Source organism: Micromys minutus (genome assembly GCF_963924665.1).
Source record: "Micromys minutus genome assembly, chromosome: 1".
Lineage (NCBI taxonomy): Eukaryota > Metazoa > Chordata > Mammalia > Rodentia > Muridae > Micromys > Micromys minutus.
Genome location: NC_137969.1, coordinates 241,844,816 through 241,858,963, shown reverse-complemented (window position 1 = coordinate 241,858,963; position 14,148 = coordinate 241,844,816). Strand labels below are relative to the sequence as shown.

At 44.1% G+C, this 14,148-nt stretch overlaps 1 protein-coding gene across 1 annotated transcript in view; it reads left to right on the top strand.

Annotated features, from left to right (window-relative positions):
• PTPN21 (protein tyrosine phosphatase non-receptor type 21) overlaps nt 1–14,148 on the top strand; it is a 59,470-nt gene that overhangs the window by 6,761 nt on the left and 38,561 nt on the right. The gene's annotated exons all lie outside the window — the stretch shown is intronic.

The window sequence follows — 14,148 nt, the reverse complement described above, 5'->3', positions numbered from 1 at the left end:
GCTCCAGAAGGTCTGCTCTGTAATGTGTAAACAGATGGCTTGATCACCAGGCCTAACCTTTCCAAATGAGTGTTCAGAAATAATCTGAGTGGGGTAACACCTGTTCCTAGATTGTGTACATTCAGCATGTGTGTGATTCAAGCAAGAAATGTCAGTGTGCTGGTATCTCTCCCGAGTCTCCCGAGCAGCAAACCTAGAATTATTGTTGTAGATTTTGGTGAAGAGTTTGGCTGCTGTCAATTATAAGCTGCAGGAAATGACTCCTTTTGCTTACTTAAATATCATTTTGCTTCCATAATACAATAATAAGGACTTCACAGTAATGCTCTATAATGTTAGAGACAGTCTCTAGATTCTAGAGGACTTTAGTAGCATCTATTAGCATTTTACTCAGGAGGCTGGGGCAGAAAGATCTCAAAAATTTTTTTTATTAATTTTATTTATTTACATTTCAAATGTTGTCCCCCTAACCAGTCTTCCCTCTGCAAACCTCCATCCCATTCCTCCTCCCCCTATGAGGGTACTCCCCCACCCACCCACTCACCACTCCTGCCTCACTCCTCCAGCATCCCCCTTGGCTGGGCATCAAGCCTTCACAGGACCAAGTGCCTCCCTTCCCATTGATGCCAGATAAGACCATCCTCTGCTACATATGTAGTGGGAGCCGTGGATCAACTCATGTACACTCTTTGGTTCGTGGTTTAGTCCCTGTGATCTCTGAGGGGTCTGGTTAATTGATACTGTTGTTCTTTCTATGGGGTTGAACTCCCCTTCAGCTCCTTTAGTCCTTTCTCTAACTCCTCCACTGGGGTTCCTGGGCTCAGTTGTGAGTATCTGCATCTGTCTTAGTAAGGTGCTGGCAGAGCCTAGGATCTCAGATTTAAGTTTGAGGCCAGCCCTGTTTCAAGAAATCAAACAGACAACAATTATAACAAACCGTAACAATCATAACCCCAAATAAGTAAGGATTACTCAGTTCACTCAGAATGATATGTCAAACCAGGACAGTTCAGGAACATAATGAGACCTGCAACTTCCAAGAGCCCCATGTTTTTGTGCTCTTAAGAGCCAGGCTGTGACCTACCTCCAACCCCAAAGGAAGCCAGCTGGGAGAAGGCAGAGCCTACTGGAAGAGGTATTGCCTGGAAAATGATAGGTTTTCGTTTTTATAGGGGGAAATCCCACTTCCTCCCAGGCAGGTTCTCTTGAGTGGGGAAAGCCCCTTTCAGAACCAGTGTATCAGTTTGCCTCTGGAGAGGCTGTTTAAGCAGTAAACTTCCAGAGACAATCTGTAGGCTGGGCCGATTAGATAACAGTTTTTGCACTTGCTAGGTATTAGATTACAATAAATCTATAGGTATTTTACACTGAGGTGAATAATGGTGTTGGTGGTGGTTAAAGAATTTATTATTAAAGTGTAACATTGAGCAGGGAACTGCTCTGTAGGAAACTCTCACTGTGTTAGTCCTTATCAGGACTTACCAGCCCTTATCTTTTCAGTCTCACAGTGTAGACCAGGTCTGGCCAGGAACCTGAAACCTCCTGCCTCAGCCTCCCTAGTGCTGGAATTCTAGGCATGAGGAACTACAGGAGCCACCTCCCTTTTGTATTTGCTTGTGGTGTCTGTGCTGTGCCTCTGTGGCCCATGTCCTGGTGGGCGGCTGACTTCTCTTTGCAATATCTCTTTCCTGTATAGAATCATCTCACAACAGCCATCAGTAGTCACACGTTGTGCACATTTCTACAATATTGAAACGGTAGCCTGCCATCACAGATGAACCACTGCTTCTGTTCAAGCTGATAAAGCACTTTATGCAGTGCCCTGTGCATTGTCCTGTGCATTGTCCTGTGCAGCGCCCTGTGCAATGAGTGTCCAGTGCAGTGCCCTGTGCATTGTCCTGTGCATTGTCCTGTGCAGCGCCCTGTGCAGTGAGTGTCCAGTGCAGTGCCCTGTGCATTGTCCTGTGCAGTGCCCTGTGCAGTGAGTGTCCTGTGCAGTGTCCTGTGCAGTGTCCTGTGCATTGTCCTGTGCATTGTCCTGTGCAGTGAGTGTCCTGTGCAGTGCATTGCCCTGTGCATTGTCCTGTGCAGTGCCCTGTGCAGTGAGTGTCCTGTGCAGTGTCCTGTGCAGTGTCCTGTGCATTGTCCTGTGCATTGTCCTGTGCAGTGCCCTGTGCAGTGAGTGTCCTGTGCAGTGCATTGTCCAGTGCAGTGCCCTGTGCAGTGTCCTGTGCAATGAGTGTCCTGTGCAGTGTCCTGTGCATTGTCCTGTGCATTGTCCTGTGCATTGTCCTGTGCAGTGAGTGTCCTGTGCAGTGCATTGCCCTGTGCATTGTCCTGTGCAGTGCCCTGTGCAGTGAGTGTCCTGTGCAGTGTCCTGTGCAGTGCATTGTCCAGTGCAGTGCCCTGTGCAGTGTCCTGTGCAGTGAGTGTCCTGTGCAGTGTCCTGTGCAGTGCATTGTCCAGTGCAGTGCCCTGTGCAGTGCATTGTCCAGTGCAGTGTCCTGTGCAGTGTCTCTGCCTGTTGCCTGCCAGCATAGCTTTGAACACTGGAGTCAGTCTTCCATTAGGCTCAGGCCAAATTCTAGGCAACAAAATATTGGATCCAGTTTATATTACTTTCTTTAGAGTATGCCTTTTAGAAAAATTTATATTTAACAATATTATCTCACCTTTTCACACTAACATGGACTTTAACTAGGTTTATTGCATACTTATTTCTTGTATATCTTGCCTTGATTCTAGGGTCCTTATGTGACTTAAATTTACATTTTCTTAGAGTTTTTCCAAAGTTTTTAAACTCTCAGTCAGGATACAGGGCAGTTGTAAAAAGGGGGCTGGTGTATGTGTGTATGTGTGTGTGCGTGTGTGTGTGTGTGTGTGTGTGTGCACACTTGAGCATGTGACCCTCTCTGTAGGTGCTCTTGGGAAAATATCCTTTGATTATTCTCTGTGCACACCCCGTGTGCATGACTGCACTTCTGAAGTTGAGTTAAAGGCTCAGCAGCCTCTAGAATCATCTTTAAAGCATGTTTTTGAAGATGGGATACTGCAGACAAAATCTTACCTCTCACGTTTTTACTCCCTGGCTTTGGGTATTTGTTTATAAGGCTTTGGTTTATTATAGATTTTCATGAAATGAGTTTTGACAGCACTATGTCAGAGACATCAACATTTTGGGTTTTAACATGTAAACTCTATTGGCAGTGGAGGGCTGTTTTCTGATGTACTTCTCCTGTCCAGAACTGCGCCTGACACCTTATTGCACGTAGTTCCTGGCTAAATACCGTTTAGTTTAAGCCTTGAGATGGTTTTACACTTAGAATGGTAAGTATGATTGCAGTTGGTTCTGTCATCTCTGCTCTGCACCACATTTTTACTTTCTGGAGAGTGGGGAACATTTCCAAAGCTTTGTAGGTAGTTATAAAAGCACTTTCTCCCCTTCCTCCTCCCCCCTTCCTCCCTTTCTCTCTCCCCTCCCTCCTTCCCTCCCTATCTCTCTCCCCTCCCTCCTTCCTTCCCTCCCCTCCCTCCCTTTCTCACTCCCTTCTCCCCCCCTTTTCTCTCTCCCTTTCTCCCTCCCCTCATTCTTTCCCTCCGTTCCCTTCTGCCTTTCCTTTTTCTTTGCCTCTCCTTTCCTATCCACACTTGCCATCTTCCTGCCTCAGGCTCTGAGGGAGTGTCTGGACGGGCCACCGTACCCAGCCTACCATTTTCTTGTTTATTTAAAAAAGATTTTGTAGGTTAACTTTATTTTATGCTGATGTGTGTTTTGCCTACATGTATGTGTGTGTACCACATGTGTGTCTGGTATCCACAGAGATCAGAAGAGGGTGTGGGATCCCCTGGCATTGGAGTTACTGAAGGTTGTGAGCCACCATTTGGGTGCTGGGATTCCAACTCACTCTAAACCACTGGACCATCTCTCTAGCTCCTATTACTTATTTATTTAATGGTGATACCAGTGACTTTATTGGACTTGCTTATAGAGCGCAGGTGAAGTTACTTATGGGAGCACAAATCATTCCCCCAAAAAGCTGTAGGACACGTTTAGTTTATTTCACGTTAACTTTGGGGGTTCTTCTGGGAAGTTAGGAGCACTCTAGTTCTCTGGCTTTGGGGAACATTGCTGTTTCCGGCAGAGTCGGCTTCCCCCCTGCACTAGGAAGCACTCCTGGCTGGCAGTGTACCATCTTAAGTCAGCCTGTCAGGGTATTCCACTCATCCACTGACCTTATCTCTGCTGCAATCTGAGGAATTTCGTGTGCCTTTCTCTTCCTGGGCTTTCATTTGGACTCTAAAAATAACCAAAACATGATAAAGAAAAAGTAGATCACATGGCAAACGTTTTGGGCTGAATAGTCACAAATTGAATTCAGGTATGTCTGTGTAATAGATGAGATCGTCGCATAAAAGAAAGAAAAGTACTTTGCCGATCTTCCGAAAGGTCTCCTGAGCCATGGACTTACTGAAGGAAGTGTAATTTTAGATTGATCTCTTCATCTGAGGAGTATTCCAAACTCCAGATCAAAGGAATTCTTAGATTTCTTTTACTTTCAATAATTTTTTTAAAATTGTGTTTTGATTTAGTGTGTATTGATGTGGGTATACACGTGTCCAGGTGAAAGTCGGGACAACTTCTCTCCACCACTTAGATTCTGGGGATCAAACTCAGACCATGAGTTTTGGTGGGCAAACTCTACAAGCTAATTTGCCAGCACAGGCTGTCACGTTTCTCCTGGTTTTTATCACGAGAGAATCGTATGTATGAGCATGTGTATAGGTACGCATTCCGCAGTCCATAATACAAAATCATACAAATTACTGTTAGATTAGAAAACCCGTTTGCTTAAATGGTAAGAGTGTTGTGCAGCTTTAGTTTAATGTTTAATAAATTTTAAGTGTAACCCAACTGATAGAGTGTTCTCCTGACACACACAAGAGCCCAGGTTCAGTCCCTAACAAGGCATAGGACTGACTATGGCGGCTCACACCTGTAAGCCCAGCCCTTGAGAGGTGGAGGCAAGATCAGAAGTTCAAGTGCTTCTTGGGCTACCTAGGTACTTGAGATACTGTCTCAAAGACCGAAAAGCAGAGCTGATGTAAAGTGCGTGTGTTCAGTGTTGGGGATTTCAAACAGTACAAGTGTTGTCCGCTGCCCTCAGCATGCCTCAGAGGTAGAGTCTCTGGGCTTTATGGAGTTGAGCTCCCGAGGTTTGGGGTGTGTGTGGGGTGCTCACTCAGTTCTGTCCTTGTCCCTGCAGTGTATCTATCTCACTGTGTGCCCCAGATTAACCCTTACCCCTCAAACCTCTTGCCTGAACCTCCTGACCTTTGTCTTTAAACATTGATACACATTTTTGGAGTAGAGTACGGTATTTCCACATGTGTACGTAACGTGGAAAGATCAAGTCAAGACACTTAGCGTTCCCATCTCCTCCAACGTTTGACGTCTCTGCATGCTGGGAACCTTCAAACTCTCGTGGTGATTTTGAGACGGGTTGTAGAAGGTTGTAGACTGTACCTACTGTGATAGTCTGTGTTTCCATAGTCTAGTCTCTTTCCATCTACCTCGCTTCACTATTCAGACACAAACTGCCTCTCAGTATAGTGTTCTTTCCTCTACAAATGCTCTTTTTTCTGTGGCTTTTCTCCACAGGGCTCAGGAAGGTCATTGACTATTATTATTATTATTATTCTTAGCCACTGCTTATTTACTTATTTGTTGTTTATTTGTTTTAAAGATTTGTTTATTTCAATTGTGTCTGAATGTTTTGCCTCCATGCCTGTCTGTGTGCCACTTGTGTGCAGAGCTGGGGGTCAGAAGAGAGTAATGGATCCTTTGGAACAGGAGTTACACACAGTTGTGAGCCACCATGTGGGTTGTGGGAATGGAACCCAGGTGTCTGGAAGAGCGGCTAGTACTCTTAACCACTGAGCCATCTCTCCAGAACCCTATTTATCAGAGTTTTGAGACAGGATCTCATTCTGTAGCCAAGGCTTGCCTGGAATGAATTCAGGCTGGCCTCCAACTCAGGGTACTTTGGCAGCTTCATTTCCTTGATAGGGCAACTTATTGCTAAGGTAAAAGCTCCTGGATGACAGAGAGAGAAAGGGAGGGAGGGAGAGAGGCAGGGTGGAGGGGGAGAAAGAGATGGAGGGTGGGGGCGGAGCGGATGGGGGCGGGGTAGTTGGGGGAGTGGGTTGTGAGTGAGAATTCCTCACTCAAGGATTATAGATCACCTTTCCTCCCAGGCATCACCTCTGTGTCCATCTGGACAGCGAGTATGTGACCAATCTTCAGTGTCTGAACTGGTGACTCACAGGTCATTTTAACGTTAATTGAATTCCTGGGCCGTTTACTAAGCCTTCTACTCCGTCCTTGTCAGATGTGCACTAACCTCTGCATGCTACCCTCTCTTCTAATAACAAGGACTCGTTGTTTTCTTATAGCGTGGTGGGTTAGCAAATACTTTCTTACTGTGTTCTTCAAGCAACTTGTGCACTCACAGCTGTTGGTTAGATTGTCCTAATTTAACTTTTCTCCTTTCTCTTGTTGCTTTGGAGTTGGAGGTTATACGCGTACATGCCTTTGAGCACACTCGTCCAGTACTGTAGCTCTGAGCCGCTTCCTGCTCATTTGTTATTTCATGTTTGGGAGTTTTCAGATAGGATCTTACTCTGCAGCCCAGGCTGGCCTAGAACCCACCCAGGCTAGCCTCCGATTCTAGGCATGGATACTCCAGGCTGAAATTAGACTCTCAGCCCTTTTGCTGGTTTAAACTCTTTTCTTAGCATCCATTTCTGTGCGTGCATGCTGCTTCTCTCCTTCTACCACGTGGTTCCTGGGCATTGAACTTGGGAGGTTATCAGGCAATATGTGTCACTACCTGTTGGGCCATCTCCAAGGCCCAGTGTTTGTTTTGAGGCAGAAGTTAACTGTGTAGGGCCAGGGTAGCCTAGAGCTCCAGATCCTTCTGCTTCAGGCTCAGGAATGCTGGGGTTGCAGATGTCTGCCATTCCTAATCCTCACATATCTTTTAGTGGACTAGTACAATATCGAGAGGCTATTGAAATTTATGCTGAAAATGCTAATTTCAATAGCAGAAATGGTATCCCATGTCCTAAGAACAGTTGGTATGTAAATTATATATACAAGGTCAAGGGTTTTTTTTTTTTTTTTTTTTTTGGCTTTCTATTAATTACCAAATGAGATTGCCTAGAAGGTAGTTATTATAATGTTTATTATGTGTGGACAGAATAAGAAACAGGCTAAGAACATTCTCAAGTAGTATCATACTGGGGGCAGATGTTCTTTTTCTTTGTTTTTGCTCTCTTGTCTGTTTCTCCCTCCTTTCTGAGCAGTGTCTTTCTTTGCAAAGGTTGGCCTTGAACTTGCCGTTTCCCGCCTCAGCCCTCTAGGTGCTGGTATTGTAGACAAGCATCACAATGTCACTCCTCATTTACTTGCCTAGTTGATCTCGATGTTTTGTGCATTTTCAACAAGTAGAACTTTGTACCACTAAATTAGATGGATATCGGGCACCAGACGGATTTTGGGTTGCATTCCTGAAGGGTAGCTTTTTAGGGCCACCGGCTGTGTACAAAGCCATGTTTGGAGCCTTCCATGTGCTGACTGGAACCCAGAGTAAGTGGCCGAAGATGAGCAGTGTCCCTGAGGCACTATTGGCAGACAACACACTAACACTCATGTAGTAGTGTAGAGTAGTTTGCCTTTGTCTTCTCCAGTTTCTTCTCACTTGTAAGTTTATTGATTGTAATCATACAGTAAGGGCGATTGGGTCAGAAAAAAATGAGTTTGGAGGTTCACTGCTTTTGAACAGTGTACCACCAAACATCTCTTTTCCTGCCGGGTTTGATGTATATTATGTAGGAAATAACTTAAACCCTCTGTTCCTCGCACTTTGTATCCACAGATACTATTTAAACAATTACATACTTGGCTTTACCTGCTTAATGACTGACACACCTTTTGAAGTGAATTTATGTTTGGGTGGCATAATAACAAAGAATGGACCGCTTTTGTTTACATCATTTACCTGTGTGTGTCCACTTGTGGGGTATGTGCATGCCGTAGCTTGCGTGCAGAGGGGAGTTGGCTCTCTCCCTCTGCTTTGTCAATGTCAGCGACTGGACTTTGTTAGGCCGAGCAGCAAGTGCCTTCAGCCCCTGAGTTGTCCTGCTAGCCCTGCTTGTTTAGTTGCTAGGGCAGGGTCTCCCATAGCCCAGACCTTGAACTTATTCTGTAGCTAAGAAAATGGCCTTGAGTTCCTGACCCTCTTGCCTGCACCTCCCAAGTACTGGTATTACAGGTGTGTACACCTCACATGCAGCACTTGTGGTCGTAAGGAGTATTATCTGTGGGCATCAGAGATGGCTGTGGTTAAGAATTCTTGCTACACATAGAGGAATGATTTGGTTCTTAGCACTGTGCTGTTTGCCTCAGTGTTATATGCTGGGGGTCAGGATGGCACTTGACCCCTAGGGGATGATCAGTCAAAGTGAGCTGAAGGTGTAAATAAGCCCAGAACATCTAAGAAATATTGGTAGACTTGTTTTATTTTTATAGTTAATTGGGTAGTGCCAGGACCCAAACCCACAGCCTGTTATGTGCTAGGACAGTGATTTACCACTTAGTTACATTGCCAGCCCAAGAAAGTGTCTTTTTTTTTTTTCTCTCTCTCTCTCTCATTTTTAGTGCTGGGATAGGACTTGCTAGGCAAGGTCTTTACCATGGAGTTACATTCTCATGCCCAAGAATCTAGCTTTAAAATTTTTCCGTTTACAGTAGTCACGTGCTTCATAGTGTCTGACTGGTATGTGAATGGGAAAAATGAGAGCGGTTTGTCCAGGTGGGCAGAAGTCCTGTTCACAGGGACTTCATTGTAATAAGTCTCCAGATTTGGCTTTTCCCACTTTACTTAAGTGTTAAATGTTATTTTCTGCCATGCTTAAATGTTAGAGCTACAGTAGAAGGAACTTGGACACAGAGAGTTTTAATTACTTGGACTTCAGTTTGATACATCTAGTGTAATTAGATTTGTTACTTTCCTGAGTCTTCCTTTATATGTGATAATATTTTCATATTGTATATTGTCCTATTTCCTATAAAACAATGAATATGTAATTTGATTAAAGTGAGGGAAGGGGCGAGCTGTGCTGGGCAGTCTGACCACTGCCATCTGCTGAAGGAAGAAGCTCCATCCTTTATAATTTATGGCAGACTCGGTGTGGAGGTCAGCTCGGGGCTTGAATTAGCTTAGAGCTTGCTAACCACCTTTGTTAGATGATCTCTACTGGGGTAGACTTTATCTTGGGCTGTCTCATCTCTGTCCTGATGAAAGCCTTCTAACTTCAGCAGGTCGAAGAAAGGCACCGGGATAAGATTATATTTGCAATTTTACTTGGGACTAACTCTTATTAAACATAATGCACTGGTGGCTTTAAAAACCCTCCAGCTAATTTGTGTATCTCTCTGGTCTGTTTTAAAAATAGAGTACAATCAAAGAGAGTCTTAAAATAATTAGACAAGAACCAACCTGGGAATTAGAAGGAGGTTTGCAGTCTGTTAGGGTTTGGACCTGCCTGGAGCAGCTGCTGTCTGTCCACTTAGAGCAAGGCGACCATATTGTCTGGAAAGAAGCCACGCTCTATTTAACTTTGTTTTGACTCTAGTTACACAGCAGGCTGCTAGCTACAAATTTAGGAGAATGGCAGGGAGACTTTTTAAACAATGAAAGAAGCCATCAAATATTTTTGAAGGTTATTGTGACTTTTTTTGGGGGGGGGGATAAACTAGAAAAAAAAGATAATGTAAAATATCTGACCCTGTAAAAGCTTCACAGAAATCTAGTTAATGATCACTGTAAATTTATGTAAGGATTCCAGAAAATTCAGTGTTTAGGAGATTTCTGTAGGGATGAGTTTTCTACTGGTGCTCACTACTAAATACAGACAGGAAGAGTAGGCACCTGAACTTCCTATTAAGGAAAGATTCTTATCCAGAAGTTCTTGGAGGTGGGCACCAGGTATGCGGGAGACAGGAACAGAGCCAGCGATGAAGGACTGTTGGCAAGTCACATGGTTGTTGACGTTCTTCATGCCTTTCTGAGGAAGGCAGAGCACTCCTTCACCCCTTCTGTTCTTTACTTTCCCCAAGAGGAAACTGAGGCTTGGTGATGCGGTTTGGTCAAGAGCTTGTTGACACGGGTCCTGGAATTCAGAGGCGGGTCTGCTCCTTAAGCGCCCTGAGGCAGATCTCCTCAGAGGAACTACAGTTAGTTCCTATGCTACCGGCAGGCAAAGCTTTCTAAAAACCCATAAATAAGGGTAGGCATCAAAAGAATGAGTGTTTGGCTTTGGGGAAAATCTGCTTGTCATCTAACTGTAGTTAGAGTCTTGTAAAGCTTGAGAGAGAACAAGTCATTCTTCTGTTTCTGGGAAATGAAGCTCACTGGGTAATGGACTTTGTTGAATAGTAAGTACAGCTTATCTCTTTCCTAAATATCACTGCTCATCTCTGGAACTATTTATACATTTCCCTACCTCTCCTTTTGCTGCTATTTGTTATTTTCAGGCAGGTTCTCTCTGTGCCCAAACCAACCTGAAGCTCATTGTGTAGCCCAAGCTGGTGTGGAACCCATGCCCATTGCTGCTTCAGTGCTGGGATTGCAGCTGTATGGCTGCTGTGTCTGGCTATTTAAAGTTTGAAGTAGCCAGTCTAGCTGTATTTAAAGGGTAAATTAATACACATAGAATAAATTTAAGATTCTTTAATTTTAATTATAAGAGATGGTATGCTGTTGGGGGATTAGGAGGTTGGTGTTTTGAGCCAGGATCTTTGGGAATTTAATGTGTAGAACAGGCTTGCCTTGAACTCAAGAGAACAGCCTGCCTTTGCCTCTTGTGGGTGCCACTATATCTAAGGGATGATATTCTTAATTTTTAAAAATAAATTAATTTTATTATTTTATGTATATAGGTGTTTTGTTTTCATTTATGTCTATGTACTGTACACGCAGTACATGCAGAGGCCAGAAGAGGGCATCATATTCCTTGGAACTGGAGCTACACATGGTTGTGAGCTGCCATTTGGGTGTTGAGAATTAAACCTGGGTCATCTAGAAGAGCACCATTCCATCCTCTTAACCACGGTCCATCTATCTATCTAGTCCAAAGAGCAAATATACTTACCTCCATGACCCAAACAGTTTTCAGTCCTGTAGCATGTCTGTCCTGGGCTTAATATCAGCATAGAAAAACATGATTGACTTACAAAGTAGAGGTAGGAGGATTGGGAGTTTGAGGCTAACCTGGGCCACAGAGTAAATTTGAGGTCATCTTGGGTTGCACAGTGGGACCCTTTCCCAAACAAAACTAAATGTAAATAAAGAACAAATGCCTAAAAGTTGTGTGCACATGGTGTATGTGTACTCCAAAGTGGGGGTCTTAGGATGCAGGATGGAGCCGTCACACATGCTTTAAAGAGAATTGTACCCATCCTTGGCCAAATTCCTAAAACTGTAAGTAGAAAAGACTTTTGGAGGAAGGAACCAATAATTGCTTTTTGTTGGCATTTGGCAGAGTTGGCAAAACTAAATCATCCCTCGTACACAGGGAGGGGTATGAACATAATATGTTATGTGAAAAACTAAATAAATTTAGTTAAAAAAATGTTACAGACAAATATAAAGTCGTTCTTTCGGCACTGTGCATTTGTCTCCCTTCCGTCTCTGTGCTGGAGTTGTGGCATACTTCTCATGGGAACAGGTCAGACCGGCTTCCAGTTCCCAGGTATCATCTGCCTGCCGTAAACCAAACCTGGAACTCTGGACTAGAAGCACCAACCATGTCTGTTCACCAGGCTTTTCTGTTCTATGAATTGTGGAAGGCTGAACAGTAGTTGCTTTCTCGTAAATGATGTACGTGGGATATAGAACACAGCAATGGTTCTGGACTTTTGACTTATTAAAGTTTGTGGATTAAAAGAAAATTGAAATCCAGGCACCTTTTCAAGCATAGGTGTGTGTCGGGGGCTGGGGCTGGGGAGCTCTTTCTATGCAGCTCAGGCTGGCCCGGAACTCACTTAGTGGCTCAGACTTGGCTCCAGTTTGTGATCCTTTTACTTGCGCTACAGCTGCGCTGGGCTGACAGGCATCACCCGGGTGGCTAAATTATAGGTTGTGGGCACAACTACCTGTATAATGTTGGAGGGACAGTGTGGTATGCTGTAATGTTTTAAAATTTTTAATGGCAATAAGGTTTACCTAGGAACTCAATAGCTTTTTATGGTCCCAGTAACATTCTAAGGAATTCCAGTAGGGTGGCCTATGGTCAGTACTTGGAGAGACACTGGCTTTGGAGTCTCTGCAGTGTCTCTGTGGTTCTTGGACTACAACTGAATCCATGATGATTAAACTGTGCTATTTATTTGCACTGTCTTGGGTGACAGGAAGAGGAGACTATTCATCCAGCCAAACTGAGTGAATCCCTGCAGTATTCTAGTTTGTAGAAATAGCGGGACAGTAGGAGCTCTCTGTCTGTATTCCGTGATAGACTAGCATTAAGAAGCTTTTCCTTTGTAAAAAAACGATAAGATAAACGCTGTGAGTATCCAGGGAAACCAAACATTCTTAGATTTTATGCGTCTTGCCTGCATGCATGTAAGAGTGCCATGCACCTGCCTGGTACCCTCAGAGGTCAGAAGAGGGCTTCCCTGAAACTGGAATTTAGAGGCTTGTGAGCTACCATGTGGGTGCTGGTGATAGAACCTGGGTCCTGTGCGAGGGCACCAATCACTCTTGGTGCACAACCATCTTCCCTCCCAGTCAAAGTTCTTCTTGAGATCAGGTCTCGTTTTATAGCCTAGACACCATCCTCCTGATTCTCCTTTCTAAATGCTTTCTAAGTTACAAGCCTGCATTACCATGCCCAGCTTTAGTTAATTAACTAATTAATTAATTAATGAGCTTATCTGCTTATTTTTTTAATTTTTGAGGCAGCTTTCACTGTATATCCCACCAGGATGGCCTTCAACTCACAGCGCAGCCAAGACGGGTCCCTGAACTCACTGCAGGCTTCTTGCCTCAGCCTCCAAATCCTGAGATTATAGGCATTCAGCACCGCGCCTGGCATAAAGTTTATTTTTATTTTAATAAGTAATTCAGGTCAAATAAAATACCCCAGATATTTGTAAGTTTGACTTATACTATGGCACTAAGCGTCCAGTCTGAGAACAGTAGCTGTTTCATTTGAGAGCGTTGGGATGGGAGTGGCATTGAAAAGTGCACTTTCTCAGTGGCACTAGTCACAGCAGGCACCAGTGCTACCTGTGGCTGGGGCTGTGCACAGTGCAATTACAGAACATGGCCATTGCTGCACAAGCTTCTATTTGGCAGTGTTGCTCTCAAGTCTAGAATAACAGAGCAGTCGTTTTCCAATAGCCTTGACCTGCCGATTGATTTTAAGGTAAATATTAGCAGTGTCTAGGGGAATATCACCTGCTGTGTGCTGTCATCCTTGTTCAGGTTGACCAGGCCAGGGCTGCTACTGAGTTATTCCCATAGTTCTGTTATACAACAAGTACAGACTAAATGCTAATCGCCCCCCCCACCCCCAGTGTGTGTGTGTGTGTGTGTGTGTGTGTGTGTGTGTTTTGGGGTTTAGGGTAAGACAGAGCCTTAGTATATAGGTAGCCCTGGCCTTAAAATCTGTGGAAGCCTATAGCAGCCTGTTGCCTTAACCTTCCAGGTACTGGAGTCACAAGCCTCTGCCCCCATGCCTGGCTGTAGTCCAAAGCTTCAGCCTCTGACTCAGTAATCTACCTTTATTGCACTACGTATAACTTTTCCTGTTGGGTGTGTGTTTATATGAGAGAGAATGATAGAAGTGCACACTCACACACACACACACACACACACACACACACACACACACACACACATAAGAGAGAGATCTCTACATCCTGCTCTTTAGTTCAAAGTTCATTCCTCATATTAAACAATAAGTTTATAATATTCCAGTTGCTTTGAATTTTTACCTAATGGACTTTGAGGGCAAGGAAGAGCTGTGATTGCATCTGTTTCTAAAATTTTTGGCAACTTAATGAAGTAGTTTTTTATTTATAGA